Source organism: Lissotriton vulgaris, chromosome 1_1 (genome assembly GCF_964263255.1).
Source record: "Lissotriton vulgaris chromosome 1_1, aLisVul1.2, whole genome shotgun sequence".
NCBI lineage: Eukaryota > Metazoa > Chordata > Amphibia > Caudata > Salamandridae > Lissotriton > Lissotriton vulgaris.
The window spans coordinates 2,141,867,016-2,141,881,947 of NC_141685.1; the positions used below are offsets into that span (position 1 = coordinate 2,141,867,016).

The window sequence follows — 14,932 nt, forward strand, 5'->3', positions numbered from 1 at the left end:
GTAAGTTCAGCCATTCAAGGAAGGCATTTCCACACCAACTCCGTTAGATTCTTAACAGCTCGTTCCTTACAGTAGGTTGCCAACCTACTCTTTACTCTGTGTCATGCTCCTGACAAGTCAGAGCGAGACCCCGGCCAGTCTCCACAGTTGCTCAGGATTTCAACTGTCCCTTGAAGGATTATGGAGAGCCATCAAGCCATCCCAGGCCCCGCTGGTCGCCAAAGAGTCCCTGCCCTGGTAGGTGACCCCTTATGAGCCCTCCTGGTTCACTCCTCCCCTCCTGACACCCGAGGCCATAAACTATGGGGGATAACCCACCTTCCCCTCCTACGGTGGCCCAATGGGATCTCTACCCTTTCAGCAGGGGAGCAATACTAGGATGCTGTCCCCTCTAATGTCGCCCTGCGTGGGACGTGGCCAGCTGCATTTGTTTCTGCTGATTTTGATGACCTGTTGACAGTCTTGGAGATGCCACTGACATATATTTAAAATATGTGTGTGCACTCAACTTGTGCACAATAGGCCTAGGCGCTCCCTTTCCAAAAATACAGCATAACTTAAATAAATACTTACGAAAGAAATCAGCGCTAACTTTCCTATGCCTTAAAAACACATTTTTGTACTAGACTCCGGCACACTGTTTGCAGAACTGAAATAAAAAGCTTTAATGTTTTAGGAGTTTGTCCACAGTGGCCCAGGACAAAAGACACACAGAGTAAAGATACAAAAATCTTATTATTGTAAAAATAGAAATAAAAGTTTTTATGTTTGCGCTTTTCTCAATATTGGGGAAATAATAAACAGACAAAGCGAGAAGATGAGCATTGTAATACAAGATAGTGTAAAACGCTAAGGGTTGCACCAAAATAAAGTGTAATTCCGTAAAAGAATATTAAGGATCGAATGGCAACCATGCGATGTAAATCAATGTGCCTAGGGGCTCCTTTCCTAACTTAAAAAAACATTTCTATCTGAAATATTTAATTGCCAAATGTAGCTGCACTTCGTTTGAGATACCTCGGCACACTGTTTTACGAAACAAAACTAAATGTTTTCATCTTGTGATCTTTTCTCCACAGTGGCAGATAAAAATCAAAGAGATAGTGTCATATGGTTACTGCGTTTCTATATATTGTGTTAAGTTAGCATGAGTTTATTAAATGTTTAAACATATTTTCCTTCGGCTTCAGTTTGCACACAACACCTAATTGTTATTGTAGCTTTCAACCTAGACGAAAGATGTGATTTATTTGAGAATAATAGGTTATTGCTCTGATATCAGTTGTGCTTTGTACACTTGGTACAACTGTCTGCACACTGAGAACTGCACCCTCTAAGAATAACCTAACACAAGGTTGCTGGAGGCCTGATCCTCGCACCACATTAGACATAACACAAATAATGTTGCTGCCAACATTGGGCTCTACGCGGGTTTAAGATAGAGTTACAGGGAATGAATCAACACACTTGATGCTTCGCATGCAGAGAGCTGGTAGCTGTTGATGTGATCTTCTACTACTGACATTTAGAGGTATGGGCCCGCCCTGCTAAAAACCCAAATGAGACCTTCTTAGATATCATATAGTATGCTAAATAGGGTGCGCGAAATATAGGTGATACAGATTTCTATAGATTTTTGCATTATAATATGCTATCACCGTTTGCTTACTATGGATTAGTGACTATGCTGATAACTCTGATTTTTATCATATGTATGTTGGTATTATATAAGATACTGCGTTTGAGAACCTTGCATTGAAAAATAAATCTTTCAAACTTGCACGTGTGTTCTTTGACTCCCAGTTTTGGTTTGAAATGATTATATAACGAAAGAGTGTTCATGTGTTCCACGATACCTGAGGTACCCTAAGTTCATGTTCTGGATTGTCTAAGTCATTGGGAGTTTGTTATGACCAATGAGACACTGTAGCTAGCTAGGTAAGGGGATTTCTGATACTAAGGTGAGTTTTGGGTCATCCTAATTCACCCAGGTTCTAGATCTCTGTGCACAGTTCTGTGGGAGAACGGAAACCCTGCTACATGGCGCCCATACGTTGTTGGCCTTATATCATGACACTCGAGTAGTATATCATTCAATCCTTAACCCCCTTCATTCCTGTTTACGGTAAACGGCAGTGTCGGAAAAACCTACCTATTTTTGAAATAGGTCTTTTCAAGCTTGAATCTATCTAAAAACGGTTTCCTTGAATTACTACCCAGTTGTGCTACAAAGTAATCTTTGTTTTTTCATTTTCCTGTGCTGACATGGCACAAGCCGTGGACATCCTGCAGCATAGTCGCACTGCGGTGCGTGACAACTTGTGGGCTTTTAATGTTCCTGTGGAAGGCTTGTCAGTCGTTCTGGTAGTGAGTGCGGAACACGCTTACCCGTACGAACTCTTTTATTCGTGGGTGACTTTTCCGGCGGTGGACGCTAATTCTGGGGTGTTCCACTCGTACACTGCCTCAGCTGTACCGGCGGCGTATGCTCCGTACAGGGCACTGGAGGTTCCTATTGATGTTTGGCAGCATGGAGTTCGGTTTGGTGGCGCCCTACCACACGCTTTAACCGCTCCGAGGTTGGGTCCTTTGTCCATTCCGGGCACTAATTGGCCCGCTTTGGCTGGATTCACTCCTCACCCTAATTGCGCCACTTGTAACGTGGCTGATCTGCGGCGACTTCATGAAGTCGCAGTGTCAGTGATTAGAGTGCTTGTTCATTACACAAGCCGTAATGTTCAGGATGCGGCCCCTAGGGGTGCGCAGCTTCGAGCAGAACAGGCTGGTTTGAAAATCAGTCCTGTCATGGTGAATTCCGTAATGGGCAAGAAGCCCCAGGATAAGGATGATTTTCCTTTCTGGCTTGCCGAAAAATTCAACCAGCTGGAGGCTGTGTTTCCTAATACGAATCCTGGTGAAAAACACCGGATTCTTACACTCAGTTTACCGAAAGATTTGGCCCCTGAACTTGTTGACTGTGAGACCTGGGGTAAGACTTTTGCAGCGGTCTATTCAAGGTGCTATGGCACCCAGTCTGTGACCAACCTGTCTGTGGTCCTTAAACGTGTTCAAGATGATCACGGACCGGAGTCGGCGGTTGAGTTGGGTATGCGCCTGTGTGGCACCTTTGATATAGTTTGCGATCTGATCCTTGCGAATGTCAAGGGGGATGCAGTGAACTTTCAGGTGGCTAACGCTTTAGCGTTAATTCCCGAGGCCGAGAAACCCCGTCAGTTAGCAAGGATAATTGTGGCGGCTTATAAAACGGTTGGCCGCAATGCAAAGGGTCTTAAGACTTTTTCTGATAAAGAGAAAAAGCAGCCCCAGGGTCAGTCTTCGGATACTAGTGGTCAACCTAAGTCCAAGAAACAAAATTGGCCTAAAAAGCAGAATCAGGGTGAGCAACTACAACAACAAACACAGGTTTCTACTCCTGCGACTCCGTTGCCTGCGCAGTCGGATTGAGTTTATGATTTGCGCGATCGCGCGATGATTAAATCACCTGAAAGGTTTCAGGCTTCTGACCAACGCTCTCCTCGTTCCTTTCAGGACTCATCGGCTCCGTCAACCGGTGGTGGAGGGGGCGGCAGGGGCCGGGTTGGCCAGCAAGGACGTGGTCAGCCCCGCCCGCGTAACGGTGATCAGCAGGAAGGCACTCCGCCCAAGAGACCACAGTTTGCCACGAAGAAAGTCGCCGCCTTGACAGCGCATCGATATGCCCCAGATAATGAGAACGCGGTTCGGAATCTGACGTGGGCTCTGACCTTGCTGGACAGCGCGGCGGAGATTACCATAGTGAGAGAGGCCCTCGGTCCACTGTTGAAGGTGACAGCGACTGACACTTATGTTGTAATTGAAACGGCTGATACGCATGTTGCTCCCCCTGAACGTCTTTTTGAAATTGTCCTGTTAATCGAAGGTGACATGCAGCGAACTGTAAAAGGGGTATTGTGGGAAAATCTTTCATCTACGTATGACATTTTGCTTTGGAGGCTGACTGGCCCCCACCTTTTGTTCTCGCAGCTCCGCGAGGGGAGGAGGTGATACTCCCCAGTTTCGCGCACACTGTATCGAGAGTGGAAGCGCTGCATTTTGCAGAAGAGTGGGCTCTGGCGCTTGCGCCGGCTGTGTACCGCAATCAGTGTGGCTGGGATAAATTGTCTCCAAATCACGAGATTCCTTTACGGTCTCAGCCTCAGCCTCAACCTCAATATCGCATACGGCGTGAAGCCAAAGCTTCAGTCGCGGCTATCCTTGAACAATTGGAATATCAAGGTGTAATTGAAACGTGTGTGTCACCAATGAATAACCCCCTTTTTACTGTGAACAAGCCGGACGGCTCATATCGTTTGGTTTTGGATTATAGGCATTTAAACTCGCATTGCCGTAACTGCGCAGTACAGAATACTCATGGCTCTGCTTTAGTGAATAGTCTTGAGCGTAAACGGTTCAAAACCACGCTTGACATTTCCAATGGTTTTTATGCCCATAGATTAGATAGTCTAAGTTCCCAATGGACCAGCTTTACTTGCGGCGGTGTGCAAAAAATGTTTCGACGTCTCCCGATGGGCTATAAGAATAGTCCTGGAGTATTCTCCGCCCGCATAGTCTCTCTTTTGGAGGGATTCGACCCAGTTGCTTGTTCGTATGTGGATGACATTTATCTCACAGACGACGATCTTTGGGAGCATCTGTGTCGAGTTAATAGGATAATTTGTAACTTTGCAGACATAGGTTACAAGTTTAACTTTGCAAAATCGCACATTGCAGAGTACACAGTGTTGTTTCTCGGCTACGAGCTAAACAACGAGGGAAAGGGGTTGGCACCTCACTTCCTGGAGGAATGCGCACAGTTGCGTTCTCCGACAACACTGAAAAAATTACAATCTTTACTGGGCTTTTTGAATTTCGGGAGGACTTACATGCCCAGCGTATCAAGCCTTTGTATGCTTTGATACAACCATCTTTTTCCAAATCATGCTGGCTGCCTGAGCATTCAGCCATTCTGCAGTCTTTGCAGGCTGATTTGCTCGCTTCTGAATACTTACAGACTCGTGATAGCCAGACCAACCTGGTGATAAGAATTATCCCTCGGGCGGTGGGTTTCACGTACCTGACTTTTAATGAAGGGGGTACAGTACCTATTGCTTACAAGTCACACTTGTACACTTCGGCTGAACTGCGTTTTTCCACTGTGGAGAAAGTTTTAACGGCTGTACAGATGGTAATTCTTAAGGAACGTGCCCGGTCACAAGGAAAACGCATGTTGGTTGTTACCCCGTGTCCTGCCTTGGAGGCAGTTACGAAAGCCAGTGTACCAAATTCCAAAGCTTTGCACCCTAGGTGGATTCAGTGGGCTGCATTGTTGACATCCCAGGATGTCACGTTTATTTTTGACGCCACTTTACGGTCGCACGAGTATTTACAGTATGAATTTGTTCATCCTGCTCCTTTAGCAATGCGGCCGTTGGAGGATTTCCATTGCATCATTTACACTGATGGTTCGGCGCAGGTTGCGCATGGCTCTAAACATGCCTACGTTTCCTCATGCGCCATTGTGGTCGGTGCCATGGTGAACGATGAGTTCAAGTCCAGTGTCGTGCACACGCAGACGCTTGGGGACTGCACCACACAATTAGCAGAGCTTCGTGCTCTGATGCTTGCATTGGAGTACGCAGATCCTAGTGTGACGACTTTGATCGTAAGTGACTCTTACTACTGTGTCCAGTCTTACAATGAAAACTTGTTCTTTTGGATTCAGAATGAATTTCGTGATTCCAAAGGTAGCACAATAAAACATAAAATGATCTGGGTCCGAGTGGCGGAACTTAAGGAGAAGTTGCCACTCGTGTTTGTGATTTATACTCTTGGCCATCAGTGCGTGGGGGTCCACGCTGTTGGTAATTCGCTTGCTGATGAAGCAGTGAAGTCAGTGGTATCAAAATACTTAGTTGCAGCAGTCACGAGGTCCAAAAGCAAGATAGATGATGACATCCTGGCAGCTGTTGCTGCCATCGAGAAGGGAGGTAAATATCCTGCGGGGTTCCCTTCTAAAAACACATACCACTTAAGTCCCGATAAGGTTCCTTATGTGAAAATTCCTGATGTTGGCGAACGTCTAGTTCCCAACTCGGATCACAGAGCTGCTTTGATTGCAGCGGCTCATGAAGGTGTGGCGTCTGCGCATGCGGGCGTCTCAGCCACTGTAACTCAGCTACAACAAAGGTTCTGGTGGCGGGGACTGTACAAACAGATGCGCGATTATGTCCTTCAATGTGACATTTGCCAGCAGATTAAACCTTCAACTGCTGCGCGTCCGCCTCAGACACAGTTGTACATCTCTAATAAACTGCTTGGTTGCGTTTATTTGGATCACTGCGGTCCATTTTCTTCTGATACTGCATACAAGTACATCTTAGTAGCAGTTGATTCATGCACACGCTTTGTGTGGGTATGGCCACATCGGAGCGCTGATTCACGGACTGTCATCAAGGATTTGCGAGTCTTTATAGGGATTTTTGCCTGTGGTACCTTCCATTCGGATCAGGGTCCGGCTTTCGCCTCTAAGGCGTATAAGGATGCTATGGTTTCGTTGGGGGTCCAAGTCAAGTTTTCGAGTCCGTACAGACCCGATGGTAATAGTGTAGTGGAACGAATGAACCGTGACTTAAAGCAATCTTTGACAGCTCGAGTTATAGGCACTGGCAGAAACTGGTTGGCCCACCTCAATGGCGTGCAGCGTGCGCTTAATAATCTCCCTAGAAGGTCTCTGGGTGGGCGGACCCCGTACGAAATGCTCTTTGGTATCAAGATGTATGTACCTGACCTCGACGGTCTAGACTGCAAGGCCCAGGCCACGGCCTTTGACGTAGATGAACATTGCAATGTTTTACAGGATCTACAAAAGACCAGAGACAGTCTAGCTAAGGAACATTTGCCCTCCACATCGGATGATGCGTTGCAGATCCCGGTAGTTGGCTGGCTACCCCAAGTTGGAGAACTGGTTCGAGAGAAGATCGATAACAAGAAAGAGTTTGGTCCCTCATATCGTGCACCGGTTCGAGTTCTTGGAGTGAAGGGCACAAAAACAGTAATTTTACCACCACTTCCAGGTCGTAAGGAAAACAGATTTATCTCAATTGACAATGTCAAGACACACAGGGTGGCCGATTCTTCATAGCATGACACCGGCTGTATCCTGTCCTTCCATGGTGAGGCACTCTGTGCTGGCTATTACTTCTGGTGCAGAACCGGAGGTGTCCCTCGAGATGCCTGCTATTTCCAGTCCTTTATTAAATACTATTCCTGTTACTAACATTGATGAGCTGAACTACACCTATCCTGCTGATTTATCAATGCCTGATTTGCAGACTCGTTTGGCAGAACAGTCCAGATTCTCTTTTGACTCTGTTTCGGAACTTTCAAAGAAACCCTCAACTATTGCGAGATATGCCACATTGTTTAAAAAACATTTTTTAATTCCCCCTTGGACATACATTTGGTTGATTCTATTTTCATTTTATCTTTTTATGTCAATTGGTTTTGTGTTTTATTTTTTCCGCCTGATCGATGGTCATTATGTCAAAGAAAGAACAGGAATTCGGTACCTTAATGGAACATTGGCCCCTCTTTCCTCCTCACATTCAGCACACAGACTGAAACGAGAATTGAATACAGTCAACATTACTGCTTGGCCTGTCCTTGATGGGATTGTGTGGGATGCGGTTAGATTTCAAATACATGGCCCCACTGAAGTGATTAATGTTCCGAATGTGCTTAGAGTAAACATGGGGGATGTGATTAAACAAAATATACGTTCTGATGATTGGGATATTCAGGCCGTAGAAGCATTATTCTCGGATTTAAAATATTAGGCAGCTTTTGATGCTGAAGACTTATATTTAGATTCTGTTAATTATGGTGATTTGTTTTGCTTCCAACATTATGGTAATCATTTTCTCCATAAGACGAATTCCAGGAGGGTTGCTGTGAATTACACGCAGTGGGAACACTGCCCAGCTCCATTAATAGGAAGCTCTAGTAAATTTCTGAAAAAGTACAGTTATTTTACAGATTTTAATCAATCGAATCCTGAGTCATTTTACTTCAGAATGACACAAAAGTCCATGTCCAAAGTTAGACTTATCGATACAAAGTTGCTGTATTCGAAGTCCTTTCTAGACAAGTTGGCTGTAGATGGCTACAAGTTCTGGAAGGGAATAGTTGACCTTAAATCGGTTTGGGGTACCAAAGATTGGCAGGTACAAGGCACTGAGGCTTTGCACCGTGCATGTCTCATCCCGAATCACATGTTGTTTCTAAATTCTACTATTTCCCAAACAACATGCTTTGGATTGACTACTTCTAAAAAATTAAATACACCAATTATCCCCGAATTAGAAGAATATTCAGGTTGGGGTAATTTTTCTGATTTGTCTATTCGTGAGATACAATCTCTATTACACAATTCGTCCTTTAATGTATCCAGTTTGGATCCAAAGGGTTGGCTGTTGTGGCAAAGAAGTGCTGATTCTTGCCAACGTCGCTTTCTGGGGTTGGCTGAAGGGTTCACACAAGTCAGACCAGATCCCCGTTTTGAAACTGATTATACGGTCACCACTTACTCTGTGGGGAAACTATGTCAGAATTGGTTACAACATTCCACGTTAGCTGCAGTTAAACTACATCTGTCTCAGTTAACTGAAAATGTGGATTTAAATGATTTTATAAAAGGCCCGGCTAAGGGTAGATCTAAACGTGGATTTATGCAGTTTACAATGAAATTTGGAAAGTTTCTCAAATTGAGGCTGCTAAGCGCCTAAGGGCAATTGACCAAGCAAATTTGGAAAAAGTACTTGCAGTTGTCGATAACAGTATTAACATGCTTTCTTCTGGAATTTACACGTTGAACAATATTGTCTCTTCTGTTGTTGACATTGTGCATGATGAAGTGTCCGTATTATATCATGGTCAAAATCAATTGCGTTCTGGTATGCAGTTTGCTTGGACACTACAGACTCTGAAAGCTGGTCGAGTGCCTTGGAGTTACATGAACGTCTCATCACTATTTGCCCCATTTAATTTGACTGACAAGCAGCGCATGCTTTCCATGCGAGATGCATCATTTTCTATGTTACACATTGAAAAATTAGAATCTTTGCCCTTTTCTGTAGCTGAGGCAGCTGCTGCTACATGGCTTATCCATGGTATTATTACTTTACCATTTGCTCTGTATAAATTTACAAATCGTATGCGATATATTGCTATAGGGCGATATGAACCACTAGGCAGTGCTTTTTTACATGAGACATGGTCTTTACCATACACATACAGATGTCTGAAGGAAGGGCAGGAAGTGAATCTGAATGGTGAAGAATGCACACAGTCGCCTGACCGTTCACTGATATGCAGACACATCCAGTTGCATGGTTCTTGTAATCAGGACCGGCCTAATTTAGCCTGTGTTTTAAAAGGCACACCGGTTCCTGCAATAGTTCCCAGATTCACTTTATTGACTAACGGTAGTTATTTACTTTTGAATAACGAGGAGTGTTGTGGGTTAATGGTCGGTATCGCGTATGTGGTTACTGTATCAGAACGTGTGGTGTGTTGCAAGAACGTGTTATATCCACCCACGCATGGGAATTCAGATGTTTCCATCTGGCCGCGCATCCCAACCTTGAGAGCGGAGTTCAACGGTTTGAGCCGAATAAGAGCCCTTTTGTCTCAAAAAGAAGTGGCCCTGAGCTAGGCCCGTGAAACTTATGTCCTTCACATAGCTAACACACGCACAGAGATGCAGGCACTTTTAAATACTGACTTGCCGTTTCATTTCTGCGAGCTGGTTCATCAAATCTTTAATGCCTCCTCCACGTCTGGACTCGCACATTTTTTTAAATTGGTTAGCAGTGGTCTCGTGACTACGTTTGAAAAAGTATTTGGTATTATCCCTGCATTCTTTAATTCTATATTCGCAAGTTTGTTTGGCGGATTCCCTGTTTTGCTGGCTTTGGCTGCAGGCGTTTTGGTGATATTTTGCTTTATAAAACATGGATGCCCATCCTGCGCAAGAGGCCGCTCAGCCCCTTCGGACACTGTTTCGCAACCGGATGCTTGATTACTATAGCACCTTGCCGCTTGCGACTTTAAGCACAGCTTTTGGATTATCATTTTGATTTTCCTATTTCACATGTGTCCAGACTGTGTTTCATTGCCTGAGCTGTGATTTCAACTGGGCCATTGATTTGTGTCTCTGCTTACCGACTTCTCCTGACGTCGATTTTGATCAGCTGATGAGCCCCGTAGTTGCTCACGAGTTGGTTTGTTCTGGCGAAAGGGTTATGGCCGTGGCAGCGATGCATGGACTAATGGGTCAGTGGGACATACCCGCAGCGGCGCATGACTTTCTGGCACATAGCGTTCTCGAGAACCCACTGAGTTGTCCTCTGATGTTGCTAGAGGATTCGGTGTTGGAGGAGCACGTATGTTCTTTCCCATTGCTAAATTGGATGGCTGAACTGTTTTCGGATGAAGACAGTGATTTCATGTTGGAAGCTGTGGCTGCCTATTTAGCATATTCTATCCACCCATGAGTGGCTTTGGAGACTTTCACTATTATGACACGTGACTTTTTAGTAATTCTGAATGATGCCTTTTCTTTTACGAACATTCAACTTTCATGTGTTCTGGGCCTATGATTTTATAATTGGCCTCAAGTTCAAGATTTTTATATTTTTGTGTGGCCACTATAGGCATTCATGCATATTTTGTATTATTGATTTTTATATACATCTACATACATTTAGCGTGGCTCAATATTGTTGAACTCTGCTTTCATGTTTTGCCTTTCTTATAGTATTGGCTTGTTTTTTTTTTTCCTTTTTGACCGTCCTCGGATCATTGGGGGGGTGTCATATGGTTATTGCGTTTCTATATATTGTGTTAAGTTAGCATGAGTTTATTAAATGTTTAAACAACATATTTTCCTTCGGCTTCAGTTTGCACACAACACCTAATTGTTATTGTAGCTTTCAACCTAGACGAAAGATGTGATTTATTTGAGAATAATATGTTGTTGCTCTGATATCAGTTGTGCTTTGTACACTTGGTACAACTGTCTGCACACTGAGAACTGCACCCTCTAAGAATAACCTAACACAAGGTTGCTAGAAGCCTGATCCTCGCACCACATTAGACATAACACAAATAATGTTGCTGCCAACATTGGGCTCTACGCGGGTTTAAGATAGAGTTACAGGGAATGAATCAACAGACTTGATGCTTCGCATGCAGAGAGCTGGTAGCTGTTGATGTGATCTTCTACTACTGACTTTTAGAGGTATGGGCCCGCCCTGCTAAAAACCCAAATGAGACCTTCTTAGATATAATATAGTATGCTAAATAGGGTGCGCGAAATATAGGTGATACAGATTTCTATAGATTTTTGCATTATAATATGCTATCACCGTTTGCTTACTATGGATTAGTGACTATGCTGATAACTCTGATTTTTATCATATGTATGTTGGTATTATATAAGATACTGCGTTTGAGAACCTTGCATTGAAAAATAAATCTTTCAAACTTGCACGTGTGTTCTTTGACTCCCAGTTTTGGTTTGAAATGATTATATAATGAAAGAGTGTTCATGTGTTCCACGATACCTGAGGTACCCTAAGTTCATGTTCTGGATTGTCTAAGTCATTGGGAGTTTGTTATGACCAATGAGACACTGTAGCTAGCTAGGTAAGGGGATTTCTGATACTAAGGTGAGTTTTGGGTCATCCTAATTCACCCAGGTTCTAGATCTCTGTGCACAGTTCTGTGGGAGAACGGAAACCCTGCTACAATAGACTGAGGGAATGGACATTTTATTAAAACATTGTGTTAAACGGTAAGGGACGAACCCAAAGGAAATGTGGCATAAACAAGCAAACAGGTTATGACATGAGTCTATGGGCAAGATCCAATATACATGGACAGGAACCATATTCTCTGTATATATTGATCTGTAAAAACTGTGACCCTTAATCAAATGGCAGCACGCTTGCAAAGAATAGGTAATATCCCCAATGATTAAGCAAAAGAAGTCTCAATTAGGAAGGAAGGGTAAGCATTAACCTTGGGTAAACAAAATACAACACGTGGACTGGTGTATGGGAAATGCCGCTCTGCTGCCTTAGCGGTTCCGCCAAACAATCCCTTAAACCCATGTGTGTGTACACGTTCTCCATCCGCTATGTCCCACACTAAATACGATGAAGGTCTGCCAGGGAACTGAATGATGTGGTAGAGTTGCAGTGTTATCTACATACTGTACACAAACCCTGTAGTGTTTTCGCATATGAATAGTGAAGCCGCCTTAGACCCTTCCAAGGCCCTTGTGTCTAAGTGTAGTTTCACAGCACTCACTTTTTAAGATGGTGCTGCCAAAGGTAGAATATTCGCCACTGAAAACAACGTAGTTCTTCCCTGATGTAGCACTGACATGTGGCCAAGTGTGCCACGGCTCAGCTGATTGGTTGAATAAGTACTAGAAGCAGGGAAAATACGATCGGAGTCACACAAGTATTGCGCAGGGAACAGAGGATTGCAAAAGCAGAAAATTAAACAAGCATTTGCCATTCTCTGTAGAAACCTGAGCCAGTCTACGGCCACGACAGCTGAGAGGAGCAGGGCAGGCACAGACAGCAGTGCCCCTTGCTCTGAGGCCTGGCTCTGCTGTGAGGCGGCTGGTGCCCCCGTGACTAATTGGGAGGGGGGTGGAGAGCAGAGAAAGTGGAGCCAGGATATTCACAATAAAAACGAACCCAGCACAGTGCTGGTGAAATGCTAGCAGTTCTGATAGATAATTCTAATAGATAATGTCGACAATTATTAACAAGCAACCAAGTGGGAGGCAGGGCAGGGGAGCCAGCAGTAAAATAACTGTGGTGTTAGGTGGTAGGAAGAATGCTATATTTAAATGTAAGAAGCTAGGGCGCTGAAGCTGAACACAGACCAGCACTAACAGAGCAGGAAACCAAGAAAGAAAAGAGTCCCCCAGAGAATGGATAAAGAACCAGAGCGGAATGAGACACCACTTAGTCCCTGCTGCATGGCAGGAACGGAAGAGAGAAAGGAGGGACAAAGAGGCAAGACTGACCACTGGCAAGCAAGGATTTTTGAAGGACCCCGACACAAACAAATCAAGAGCTGGGGAATGGCTTTAACCTAACATAAGAAATTACAATAGGTCTTGAATGCTCGACCTAAAAATTGTTGCAATCTGCAAAGGTGTTAATGTCCAGGTAGGGCATTCACCATCAGCCAAACACCAAAAAGCATTGACAAAGCAAATAGAACTCCCATAGGTAAGCTTCTTAATAATGACATCACAATACTATGCAGGATAGACGTTTCTGCCCAGTGTTCCTATGCACCACCAGGAGGAAATGGTCTGAAAGCTAGGAAAACAGACTGTTAAATCCATATGCTGAAGCAAATGGTGATTTCTTTTTGTAGGCCCTTCCAACACTGGCATTAATGCCAGAAGATTTTAAAATATCATCCAGGTAGGCAGACAGTATTTTATGTACTAAGTTGAATAGGGTGCAAAAAGGCAAACGAGGTAAAGGCGAATTAATGATCTGATGGCAACATTTTGAAATAAAACGCTCGGAGTGCTAAAACAGTCTGGTAATAGATGGGTTACGTGGTTCTGGATTGAAGCCCTTAGTTACCATGGGTGCAAAACAAGACATAACAGTAAACATGTTGGAACAGCCTGATGGAAACATTATGGATATACTTTGAGATCATTTCGGACACCATTTCTAGTCTGTGCTATTGTGTAATAGTCTAATGCAGGCTTTTTCAACCAGTAGCTTATGAGATACCTGTAAGTATCTCTCCTGTGTGCAGCCCAACTTAATAGTAGGAAGCTTTTGCTTGACTGAATTACTACAATAAAATTGAAAGTGTGTATTCGACACACAAATGTGTGCATTTTCAATACTCATAAACTAACATTTGGAGAAAAATAGCTCAATTTCCAAAATATATTTAAAGCTGATATTTGAGAGATAAATAATGTGGCAATTGGGTAGAAGTTATTAATATTATAACCTTGGTACATTGGGTTTTGAATTACCCATTACTGCAGGAATCCCTCCCTGCCTGATGCACTGAGTTGATCACTGCCAGTAATCTTATGCTTTGGTCTCCTATGACTCTAGGGCTCGCGCCGGGACACTCTATTGAATAGCTGTGCGCGTTACAATCCCTTATCATAACATACCATAACATATGGTAGACACTAATGTAATCTTGTCTAGTATGGTCACTATAACAACTCTAATAATATTAGTAGCTTGGGATGATTTTCATTAAACATAAATATATTTTGATATAGAGAAGGTAGGAGACCCCTGGGCTGGTGCATTCTGAGTGTTGTAGTCTTGTTTTACTTTGATAAATAGGAAGAAAGGTCAGGTCTAGAGACATTAGACATATTGACCGGGAGTGAGGTGGTCACCCAACTGACAAACAATATCTGGCAGATGTATGCACACTTTCCAGAACTGAAAGCCTTAAATGTGGCATTCCAACTTAAAAAAAGCATGATTGTTTTGGATTAGGCTGGCTTTAAATGTTTTCGGCCGTCAGAAATCTATAAAATGAAAGATTATCATTGTTTAGGTGACAAAAAATGCAAATGATTTATAAAGATAGCGCAATGCAAAGCAAGTGCTTTGAATATTCTTTAAAAAAATCAAGTTATATTACGTTTACAGCTACTGAAGCTCGCAACTCCAGTTTGCATACTTTCTTTTCTGTGAAGGCCTTTTGTCAGTCAGGTACCAAACATTCAAGAAAATACAACATGGGAATAGGATAGATGTTTCCCGGGCCCATTAACTTTGAAAAAGCTAGAATAAAGAAAAAGGCCTAC

At 43.5% G+C, this 14,932-nt stretch overlaps 1 protein-coding gene across 2 annotated transcripts in view; it reads right to left on the reverse strand.

The window, feature by feature from the left end:
- Positions 1–14,932, reverse strand: part of SCUBE1 (signal peptide, CUB domain and EGF like domain containing 1) — a 1,931,683-nt gene that overhangs the window by 1,828,227 nt on the left and 88,524 nt on the right. The window lies entirely within an intron of this gene.